The 12,497-nt window shown below is 41.8% G+C and overlaps 1 long non-coding RNA gene and 1 pseudogene across 2 annotated transcripts; both read left to right on the top strand.

The window, feature by feature from the left end:
• The first annotated feature begins 169 nt into the window (after positions 1-169).
• LOC139023601 (uncharacterized) lies at positions 170-3,761 on the top strand. 2 transcript variants are annotated; one of them, XR_011474758.1, is made up of 5 exons: positions 170-269; positions 2,696-2,748; positions 2,903-2,964; positions 3,223-3,305; positions 3,567-3,761. It is a non-coding gene; the product is annotated as an uncharacterized lncRNA (long non-coding RNA). The 2 variants fall into 2 exon arrangements; XR_011474757.1 differs by having other exon boundaries at positions 3,223-3,310.
• Positions 3,762-4,703: 942 nt separating this feature from the next.
• Positions 4,704-12,497, top strand: part of LOC111957839 (patatin-like phospholipase domain-containing protein 7) — an 18,840-nt pseudogene continuing 11,046 nt past the window's right edge.

Genomic DNA, 12,497 nt, shown 5'->3' with positions numbered 1-12,497 from the left:
AGTTACTAGCTACATGACTTCGATTAATCTCACTTTAGCGATAATACGTGGAAATTCTACACACTCACCTTGAACAGTGCCCACCGGAAGATAGAGCGCACACGAAGACACCGACCTCAGAATAAAACGTTTTGTTATTGGTTGGATTCAGTCAGTGGTAGCCAATTGGAATTCCAKATACTGGCAGTGATTTAWCAAGGGCATGAAAATACATCTGTACAAKACTTTGACAGTGGAGAATAAAGTGGAACGTTTGGTAATACGAGCCAGTAAGYGAACATATTTTAATTTAACCATATAGTGTGGTGCAATTCCTTTGTGTTTATTTGACTGCATGGCAAATAAACTGCATAGCGGGACTTCGTATGTTTGTCTGTCAGTCCATTGAGCTCTGCGTGACAGTTGTTACCCAAATGGCCATATAGCCGACCGAGGTAAAGTTGGTTTTATATTCACACATTCGGACATTCAACAGACATTCGCCAAAAGCAATAAAAAAAATAAAAAAGCAATAAACAATTCACCATTTGTCACAAAATCATCAAACTAGATATGATTTATTCTATAAATGTCTAGCATACTGTAATGAAACAGCAGGGAGCAGGTCTGGAACCCTCGACCTTCTGGCCCGAGGTCCGGCGCGCTATCGACTGGGCCGCAAAAGCATGCTCGTGTGGCAGTTTCGATTTCCGCGCTTATAAACCCGGGGTCGTTACAATACTTTTACAATCTGTTTTGAGTAGAAATTCCAGTTTTGATTTAATAGAAATACATCAAATCTATCAAATGCCATTAAAAGCCGTATAAATCAATAACTAATTCACTGTTTGTCACAGAAACATCAAACCATGTATGATTTATTCTATAAATGTCTAGCATACTTTTACAACCTTTGCTTTGAGTAGAAATTCCAGTTTTGATTTGATTGAAATACATAAAATCTCAAATATTGCATTTAAAGATGAAGAGATCAATAACTAATTCAGTGATTGTCGCAGAAACATGTTAAAATATGCATTTATTTGCAATAACTTTAAAGAAATGTTAATTTCAAGTGCAATTTGTTCTAYATGAAGTTACACAATGTTTGCAAATAGTTATTTCTGCAAGGAATGTGAATTGAAAGGGATWTGGTAATACCTAATACCTTCACAGAACAGCGCAAACTGGCTCTAACCAGAATAGAAAGAGGAGTGGGAGGCCCCGGTGCACAACTGAGCAAGAGGACAAGTACATTAGAGTGTCTAGTTTGAGAAACAGATGCCTCACAAGTCCTCAACTGGCATCTTCATTAAATAGTACCCGCAAAACACCAGTCTCAATGTCAACAGTGAAGAGGCAACTCCGGGATGCTGGCCTTCTAGGCAGAGTTGCAAAGAAAAAGCCATATCTTTGTCCAGTGTCTGTGTTTTTTTGTCCACCTTAATCTTTTACTTTTATTGGCCAGTCTGAGATTTGGCTTCTTCTTCGCAACTCTGCCTAGAAGGCCAGCATCCCAGAGTCGCTACTTCACTGTTGAAAACAAGGACATTTCTAAGTGACCCCAAACTTTTGAACGGTAGTATATGTTATGGTTCACTCTTAGATTTCCTTATCTCCACTGTGGAATGTCCATGTTGATCCTCTTGGTTGTCTTGGTCCTCTTGATCCATCCACCTGTCTTCTTTGTTAGTCAGGCCTGACACCTTAGTTTTTTCCTGTAATCTAATTTAATATGACTGAAGATGCAGAATTKTATGCCAGSMCCCTTCTAATAGGGTAYAACAGACTCGTTAGAACTTTGACYACATGGCCTCTAGACGGACTACATGCCCTCTATCAAATCAAAACTKTAATGTTTACTCAAAACAAAGGTTGTAAAAGTATGCTAGACATTTTATAGAATAAATCATACATAGTTTGATGTTTATGTGAYAAACGGTGAATTAGTTATTGATTTTTACATTTTTAAATGGCTTTTGGTGAATGTCTGTTGAATGTCTAAAACCAACTTTACCTCGGTAAATAGCCGTCCACTGCCTGGACCTATGAGCACCAATTTAATATCTGGGATTAAATGTAATTGATTGGAAATATAGTCTTATTCTTCCATATTTCTTCAATAGATACATTAAGGCAAGGGAAACGTTTGTAGAGTGGTATGCCTGTGTTTTGTCAGTTTGTTGATCAAGCACAGCTAGGCAAAAAGTCCAGTTCTTGAAAACAATCCTGCAGTGCACCTGCTCAGTATTTTATGAACTTCGTTAGATCAGGCAAATTTGATATTTGATATACTCAGGTCTTATACAGGCCTTATTTGATTTGACTTTAAACCATTGTTATGCCTGTCATGAACAATCTGTTTACTACAATCTGTTGTGTAGTGTAGCCTCCTTGTTTGGGTGAGTCTATTCAAGTATGCAAGTGCAGTGGCCAGAGGGTGTCTGGTTACAGAGTGCAGSAGAAAGACACACTGTGGCAGTTCTCTGTGACTACAGCCAGTGAGTGATCCAGTGTTCTCATTTCTAATCTGTTTTGTTAGGGGAAGTTTTGCCTTAATTACTTTTTAGGAGTTCAATAATTCACACAATGCACCTTTAACCCCATTCCCTTCTGATTAGGCCTATCACTGTATGGAATGATTGAAGTGTGGGAGAAAGACTTTCTGACATATTCTCCAGTCTCTTCCACTGTGACCTTGTTTTGTTGTTGCCAGGAATGGATGACAAGGTGGATGACAAAGATGAGGACAGCTGCAGTACATACCCAGTAATAAACCAAGTTATATGTCTCCTACCCACTCTGAGGCAATAGTCTACCCTGTCTAATATGCAGTCTTTGATTCCATTCCTCTATCTAACCTCCTAAATGCTTGGTCATGAATACACATCAGATGAATGTTGGTTTCCTTTCGGTTTTGTAGAGCCTGGTGCCTCCAGAATGCAACATTGGGTGGAGGACAGAACAGAGACTGCTATGCCATTGGTAGGTAGCTACCCAACACTTTMTTCTCCAGCACTTACTCTGCAAAAAATGCTTTTGTGGCTGTTCTTAGATCAGCATGCCAAAAGCCTACTGTTTCTGCATCCCAAATTGCTCCCAGAGTAGGCCTACTAGGGCTTTGGTCTAAAGTAGTGCATTTTATAGAGAATAGGGTGTCATTTGGGACAAACCCCTAGCCAATATATTAGTGTGGATGTGGTTTGGTTCACRCCAAATAATCATCTTCTTTTCCCCTCCCAGTGGACTGGTGTGCTGATCGTAGCTGTACTGGGAGTGTCTCTCATAGGCGTTGTTGTGGTTTTATTCTACAGAAGACACGAACAGTACAGTCTGTATTGCCTGCCTCCATTCCCTAATAACTGAAGAGCTTACTATTTGATTTAATTGTTAGAATCAGTTGTTGTACAGTAACTACCTACTTGAATTAGCAAATATTTGAAACCAAAATATTTGAAACCAGTAAAATAGTGAACATTGTTCAAGTTTGTAACATTGTAATGAACCCCCCCCAAAAACAGTAAATTAGCTCTAAAAGCCATTTAGGCCTAATATGTTCATGGCATGTTTCTGTATGTGTTTTTCAGAGGAGCAGCAGCCTCACTATTTCTTCAGGAAAAGAGACAAAGTTATGCTTTATGGCAGAAAGATCATGAGAAAGGTCAGTCCCTCACATATTTTGTCTAGTGTGTCTCCCATAACTGTTATTGCGTTATTGTCAGTATAAATAGCACATAGAGATACAGTAGATTGTCTGTATGTTAGGCTCTACTGTAGCCTGGTCAAGCGGACTGAGCACTGCGCTCTGGTTTCATTTCACTTCACTTGTCAGAATGTGAGCTACCGCGCAATCAGGCTGGTTCCACAGAGTATATTTAAATAAAAATATGACTCCCTGTTTTTCTCCATACCAGGTGCAGACCTTGTCCTCTACCTCAACCCCTATCTCTACCTCAGGGTCCCAGAAGCAGCGAATCAGGAAGAGAACTAAAGTCCTGTCTATAGCATGAAAGTGAGTCATGACTACATTGTGTATTCAGATKATACCTGAAGTGATAACCTCTCTTTTCCTGATGAACAATTTGACCAAGTTTTGTTAGTTTTAAGGATGAGTTTGATCGCCACGCACTAAGGCTAACACTTTGTGTCCCAGATCCTACGCATTAGCAAGGAGCCTCCCACCCTGGTGGCTAAGGAGCCCCCTCCCTTTCTGCTGGAGGCTGACCTCAGAGTTTGACGTGCAGAACTCCCACCTGCCCTCTGAGGTGCTCTACATGCTCAAACATACGTCAACACCTAGACCAGGGATACTCAAATCTGGACCTTGAGTCCAGTTACACTGATAATTCTTATTCTTGCACTTTAATCCAGGCCGAAAATGTAAAAAATAATTTGTTCTTAATTGACTCGCCTGGATAATTATTATTTAAAAAAAAAAATAGGTTAAACAACAACAAACCCAGGACACATGGTGAGTTCAATTAACTACCAGATAAAAAATAAAACCAGAGTGTACCTAGACTCAAGATCCAGATTTGAGTATCCCTCACCTAGACTGAGTAAGTTATGGGTTCTCATGTTGTAAGGTGTTGCATTACCAACAGTTGTGTTAGCAAAGCCTGTGAGTGATAACCCATGTGTAATCCATCTCACCAGGGTCCTGGGCCACTTTGAGAAGCCTCTGTTCCTGGAGCTGTGTCGACACATGGTGTTTGTGCAGCTCCATGAGATGGAGCCTCTTCCCTCCCGGGGACATCGACGACAGCATCTACGTGGTGAAAGATGGCCGTCTGGAGCTCTGCATACATGAGAGTGTAAGGTCTCCACATGCTATATCTATCTGGTGCTGGAGACAATGTTATTTCACCTCAATGAATAGGAAAATGACAAAGGTATTTGCAGTGATTGAAAGGAAACTGTATTCCATCTGACAAACATTTCACCCCAAGGTCATGAGGTGAAGTGATCTCCGCCATTACGATGCGTTTACAACTACATGTATTATGTATGTAAAATTTGACAGTCAAATGAAAATTAAATGTATTTTGTTATTGGATGGRACAGATGTGGTTGTGAAGGAGGTGTTGCCAGGAGACGGTGTCCATAGTCTGCTCAGTATCCTGGATGTCATCACTGTACGTTACGCTTTCCACTCTGTCATTTACCCTTTGACTCAACTAGTGCATGTTTTTATATCCACTCCACTCTGATAAGTACCGAAGACACAGGAGGCTGGTGAGGGGCAAACGACTCATAGTAATGGCTGGAATGGAAAACCATGTGCCTGATGTATTTTATACCATTCTAGCCATTACAAGGAGCCCGTCCTCTGGTTTAAAGTGACACAAGCCACCACTGAACTAAGCTAGAATGAATTCCTCTCGTCCTCTACCACCTTATGCATCCCAGGGTCACTCAGCCCCCTACAAGACTGGATCTGCCAGAACTGCAGCCCCTTCTACCATACTGCGTCTTCCAGCTGCTGCCTTCCAGTGTGTGTTTGAGAAATACCCAGAGACTCTGGTCCGCGTTATCCAGGTACTGTTACTATCAATGACAGACTGTGTGCGTCCCACTACTTTTCCTAGGGTGTCCTAGGGTGCGTCCCACTACTTTTGACCAGGGCCCATCTGATTCAGTGCCATTTGGGATGTGATCTGTAGATAGGGAAATCAGCGATTATATAATATCACTCAAATACTGGAGATTACACCCCTGACTGGTTTGTATGCAACTGAAACATTATTCTGTAGCTACACAGCTAACCGCAAGATACAAAAATCGCTGAGTATTTAGTATTTTCAGGGACACAGCCTGGCTGTACTCTGTTCTGCTCTCCCAAAACAGTGGGGCCGTTGTTACTTTTTGTTGTCCTTTCTAGATCATGGTGTGCCTGCAGAGAGTGACCTTCCTAGCCCTTCACAACTACCTAGGTCTCACCACCGAGCTCTTCAATTCAATGTCAGACACATACACACAGACCTCAATAATTGTCAAGTTGTCTAGGTGTTATAATTATTTCAGCTCTGCCCAAACTTGAAAATGGCTTGCTCAACACGTGAAGGATGCAAAGGGACAACTCAATTCCTTTTTAGTGTTTTATTATGGTTTTGATGCCATTTGTTGAATATGTTGAAACAGTTGATTTGTTGAATAGAGTAGTTGAATGACAGAGGAATTAGGAATAGGTTGATAACCACTTCAGCGCCGGACAATGTTCTCCAAAAAAGTGTTCAGAGGTGCCACCAAACCTCTTTATCCCCCATGCATTCTGTGGTCAGAAAATATCCACAAAAAAAGAAATCACCACTCATTAAACATGTAAATTGTGCTAAGCACTGGATGCAACATAATAAATAATTCCAAACATTACATACCAGTTGCGTCTTTAGTGTTGAACAATTAGCTGTTTGTATGTCGAGGACCCAAGCAAAGCTAAGCCCAAACATTTTATACCCATGCTTATCTGCCAGGTGCGCATGTAAAAGTAGTCCTTCCAGAAATCCTGGCTCAATTTTTTAGTTCCACCYGTGTTTTTGGGTTATCTGCCCTCTTGAGGCCTGGAGTTCTTTAAAGGAAGAGCTGCCATTGTGCTCATGTTTTGAGTGTTCTGTTTTTTTCGCAACAATAATGAAAGATGATCCATGACTGGGTAATCTCGTGGGCAGACTACGTAAACATACATTGTATCATAGATCTGACAGACAGACACTGTATTTATACTATGGCTGCCGATAGCTAACGAGCAGCAATAGGTCTGGTGCTTGGGTTTTTCGACACTTGTTATTTGGACAAATTATGTTTTCGCAGGTTTTAGCATATTTTGAATTCTCAGAAGGGGTCGGGACATTCAGCCCATAGACTTTCCTATAACTTGCAAAGAGAGAGGGTGGAGCGCCTCGTTCCAGTTCCGCTCCTCATTCTAGCATCTCTTAATCTCTTCTTTTAACATGTATGGACCCAGCAGCTGACCAATTACTCAAGACTTTAGTTCTGGGTTAACCTGAGATTAATGACTGGGTATTTCATCTTTGAAGGGAATGCATAAACCTGATGGTTCTCTGTGTGTGTTGTGTTTCAGGAGAGCCAGGCAGTCCCCTTGGTGGCAGTGTGATAGGTGAAGCCAACCCTGACAGGGGTCTACACAGACAGCACTCCCGGTCTGAAGAGGCTGGGCCTGAGAGAGGGGGTTCTCATAGACCTAGGGCCTAGTGACACAGGTCAGTTATTATGRGATGGTCATCTCACTGGTCAGTCTCAGCATCATTGCATTGAATGATCATTTATCCTTTGGTTTTGCATATGTAACGCTTGTCATCTGGAGGAGAAGAAGAGGACCATGGTGCAGCGTTGTAAGTGTTCATATCATTTAATAAAATATGCAACACTAAACACGACAAACGCACAGTCCTGAAAGGTGACACAAACACTAAACCGGAAACAACCACCCACAAACAGGTGGGAACAGGCTACMTAAATATGATTCTCAATCAGAGACAATGATAGACATCTGCCTCTGATTGAGAACTATATCAGGCCAAACACACAGAAATACAACACAAGGACAACATAGAACACCAGACATAGAATGCCCACCCAAACTCACGCCCTGACCAACCAAAACAGAGACATAAAAAGGATCTCTAAGGTCAGGACGTGACAGCATAGGGTTCCATAATTCAGGTAACTTTCTCTCCAAAAAACAAATCCCAGTTGAAAGATTCCTGAAATCAGGAGGGTATAAGCAGAAAATCTGGGAATCCTCCAACTGGGGTTTCTGGGAAAACGTGGCAATTTTGGGAAAGCTACTGGAAATGTGAAACTCTAATCTGGATTATGTCTGGATTACATTTGGAACACTTTATCATGTAAATATTGATCCAGATGGATGAATGTGGAGGCTGTTATGTTATGTCACTATGGTGGCTTTCTGGAAACACATACTCATGGTGTTGCTGTATACTCATGGTGTTGCTGTATGGTGTTTCAGAGAATGGGGAGAGGAAGTGCTGTCTTTTAGATAGCAGCCCCACCACTAAAGGAAAGAGGTCTCGCTCTCAGTCCACTCCTGTGGCAGTGTCAAGTAAGCATCCATTACCTCATGCACACACACACACACACACCTGTACTGTACAAGCCCTGCTCCGTGTGTCTGAATGCTCTCTCCTCACACTCTCAGGTGTCATGTCTGCTGACCTCAACATGACGTATCAGCGAGCCAGAATACGAGAAGCAGCAGCTAAAGCAGAGACACCACCAGAAATGATGTCATAATGTCAGGCATGCACTCTCTTATCTGCTTTAGCACATTAGTGTCAAGATCAATTCATTGTCATAGTTGATGAAAACACAAACACATTTCACCTCTCCTCTATAGTGTGCATGAGTCCTGTCTGTCCAGTTGGCTGGGGCAGYAGGAGGACATCCACCGCATCGTTCTCTACCAATCAGACGATACCCTAACCCCCTGGACTCAGCGCTGCATCCGTCAGGCCGACTGCATCATCATTGTGGGACTAGGAGAGGCTGAGCCCACTGTGGGCGAGGTACAAAACGCACAGCCTTTAAGAAAAAAAAATCTTTAACCTTTATTTAACTGGGAAGTCCCATTCAGAAGACCTCTTTTACAAGGGGAACCTGATGAAGGGCAGCTGAATAAAGAATCAACATATAAAACCTTATCTGCCTAATTGGAATTAGGATAGTCAAGGGACTACTTTGTTTAAAGCAATATCTTATCAAGTGGAATTACTGGTAAAGAGTAATGAGTGTGTTTGTGTGTGTGTGGATTAGTGAAGTGTAAAGGGATTCTTAATTAGCTTTGTTAGGTTTAACCCCTATTAAAGTAAGTCTGTTAATTAGGGGTTGAATGACTGATGCTCTAGCTYAATGAGGAAGGAGATTAACAAAGCTTGTCTCTTTTACCCTTTAGAGACAGACTTTACGGTATGTTGCCTGTAAAATAAAAAATCTGGCAATATTTTTTAGAACCCAATTCATACAGTCCCATTTTTACCACATTCTCGCCAGGGTAAGCCTTTATGCCGGCATGTTTAGGAGTATGAGTAGACGTGGGCCGATGTGGTCAGACATCTATTTGAATAAATCAACTGAATATACACCATCCAAAGAAATCCATTATTAATTTGTTTTAAGAAACATTCGAAGAATAATGAAATGCATTTTCAAAATAACAGAATGGCATATTTTGAGCTCAATTATGTGCAGCCATGACGGCATCATCCAAATGAAATGTTATTTTGTTCATTTAAACAGACAAAACACACCTACCCTGATTACAGTCAACACCCATATATTTTATAGTAAGAATATAATGGAATATAACGGAATAAAATACAAAGAATATTTTTTCCACACACAACTGTCATATTAAAAAAAAGGTGATATTTTGAAACTGAGCCCAAGGCAAGCTCATGGTTTTTTAAATCCACGTTTCGTGTCTTTTCTACCCTCACTCTGCTTTGTTAAGGAGCAGGCATACGGTCTTACATTGAGTCTCTTCATCATGATACCCATAGAAAAGAATAGCTTGTGATCATATTTCACAACCTCCACAGGCTTTTGGACTATTTCATTCTCTGCTGTCTGATTGCTATGAAGGGATAATATTGATGGGCACCCAATCCCTCTTAAACAGTGTACTTCTTATAAAGCTACTACTGAATGTTTGAACACATATGGATCTGGTCCAATAGTTTATTATTACATGATGGATAGGACATCGTGTGAGATGCAGCTTGTGACAGAAGACTTTAGAGTTTCACAGCTATTTGTATTTCCAGATAACATTTCCACCCAGCTGTCAGTGACATCATGACTTGGGATGTGTTCCAGATGGCTATGGGGCTCTGGTCCAAAGTAATGGCCTATATAGGAAATAGGGTGCCATTTGGAATACAACCTTAACTCCACTGTGGGTATGACCCTGTTGTCTCTGTGCTGTGGCCTCTGTCCCCTAGTTGGAGCGGATGCTGGAGGGCAGTGCTGTGCGGGCACAGAAGCAGCTGATTCTGCTGCACAGGGAGGATGGTCCCCCGCCCTAGGGCACTGTTGACTGGCTCAACATGAGGAGCTGGATCTCCAAACACCTGCACCTCTCCTGTCCACACAGGGTCTTCTCCAAGAGGAGCCTGCCTAAACTGGTACCTTATATATATATATATATATATATATATATACACACACACACACACACATACAAACAGGCACAGAGACACACAGGCAGGCACAGGCAACGCAAGCACACGCACACACACACTTTTCCAAGAGCAGCGTGTCCAAGCTGGTACACACACACCTCAGCCAGAATAATCCCAGCTCCTCTCCTCTTGGATCATTCTGCTTCACTGCTCATATGATGTAGGTCTCAGAAAGAAGCCTTTAAAGGACAGCCTAACCTAGTCTGCTTCCCAAATAGCACCCTGTTTCCTATATAGAGTACTACATAGCACTCAAAAGTAGTGTACTAGGGAATAGGGTGCCAATTGGGATGAATCACTAATTTGCAGACTCTTCCCCTCTACCCCTGGTCTTGTGTTCCTGCTGTGGTCCTGTGTGGTCATCCTCAGAGAGAGATGTACGAGCGTGCTTTCCAGAAGCCTCCGGACCGCCACTCTGACTTCAGCCGTCTGGCCAGAGTACTGACAGGCAACACCATCACCCTGGTGCTAGGGGGAGGGGGTACTAGGTACTGCTACTCTCTCTTTATTTCACACTCCAGTGTAACATGCTCATGAACATGCAGCACAATCAGTAGGACTTTTGAAGCTGATTAGATATGTAATCTGCAGTAGTCATATTATGATTTCCATGCTGCATATTGTTACAACTCTGCAATTATATAAAGACCATTATTTTGTGATTTTAGTCCCATGTAATGGTTTTTCCACATTTTTGCATAACTTTACATTTATAGTATAGTGCTCTTAGTCTGTTTGCTCTGCATTACTCTCTCCTCTGTCTACCTTGCTGTGTTTCTGTGAGGCCTGTCTTTTGATTATGGCCTTTCTGTCTGTCTTGTCTACTTTCTGCTTCTCTTTCCTTTCTGCTCTGGCATGTCCAGGAGCTGGGTCAAGGTGGGTACTACTCACTCTAGTCCCCTAAATACTGCTCTACTTGAATGTCCACTAAAGGCTTCTTAGGCTGAACATCCCCCCTTTCCCCTTCTTTTACTCACACACTGACTGTGCTTATTGTACAGTGTTATTTTTGGGGAATCTGTAACCTAACCGTGGTCTGTGTTCCTCTATCCAGGGGCTGCTCTCAAGTTGGCATCCTGCGGGCGATCAACGAGGCAGGAATCCCTGTGGACATGGTGGGTGGAACCTCCATCGGCTCCCTGATGGGGGCGCTGTACGCTGAGGAGAAGAGCAGCAGCCCTATGAGGGTTCACGCTCGCGAGTGGGCCATGGTGAGTAGGTACAGGACCACAATGAAAATAAGTCAGACTTTGTGTTTAGCATTTTTGATGATTTTTGATGTATGTATTGTTGTACTCCAGTGGCTGAGACAACTCTATATTTTAAATATGTCAAATTAAATTCAAGGAACTGGATTAAATGCATTAAAGAAGTTTACTGTATCTCTCTCCCCTCTCCATCCCTTGGACATGGGGTCCATCTTCAAGAATGTGTTCGACCTGACGTACCCTGTGACCTCCATGTTCTCTGGGGCTTCCTTCAACAGCATAAGCTCTGTCTTTAAGGACAAACAGATTGAGGTGAGACTGAATAGGTTATACTGTAGTCCACTCCCAATGACAGGATTCCATTTCTAATAGTGACTGGTTAAAGAATAAGCCTCGTGCTGTTTTTTTTGTGGTTAATATGACCACATGTCCTGAATTGTGCGGGACAGTCCTGCATTTTGGCCCTTTGTCCCACAACCAAACAATCATATCCCGCATTTTATCAACAAATTCAAACAGCACTAATTTAGATGGGTTGATTTGTCCTGCATTTCAGTCAGACATTCCAACTTGTCTCTTGCATTCACATTGCACATATGAAAAGATATACAGTTCCTTCAGAAAGTATTCATAGCCCTTGACGTATTCCACATTTTGTTACGTTACAGCCTGAAATCAAAATTGATTCAAACATTTTCTCACCCATCTACACACAAWATCGCATAATGACAAAGTGAAAACATGTTTTTAGGAATTTTTGCAAATGTATTAAATGAAATACAGGAGTATCTAATTTACATAAGTATTCACACCCCTGAGTCAATACATGTTAGAATCACCTTTGGCAGTGATTACAGCTGGGAGTCTTTCTGGGTAAGTCTCTAAGAGCTTTGCACACCTGGATTCTACAATATTTGCACATTATTCTTTAAAAAGTATTCATGTTCTGTCAAGTTGGTCATTGCTAGACAGCCATTTTCAAGTCCTGCCGTAGATTTTCAAGCAGACTTCAGTCAAAACTGTAACTAGGCCACTCGGGAACATTCAATGTTATCTTGGTAAGAAACTCCAGTGCATATTTGGCCTTGTC

Source organism: Salvelinus sp. IW2-2015, linkage group LG33 (assembly GCF_002910315.2).
Source record: "Salvelinus sp. IW2-2015 linkage group LG33, ASM291031v2, whole genome shotgun sequence".
Lineage (NCBI taxonomy): Eukaryota > Metazoa > Chordata > Actinopteri > Salmoniformes > Salmonidae > Salvelinus > Salvelinus sp. IW2-2015.
This window is presented reverse-complemented; position numbering and strand designations above follow the sequence as displayed.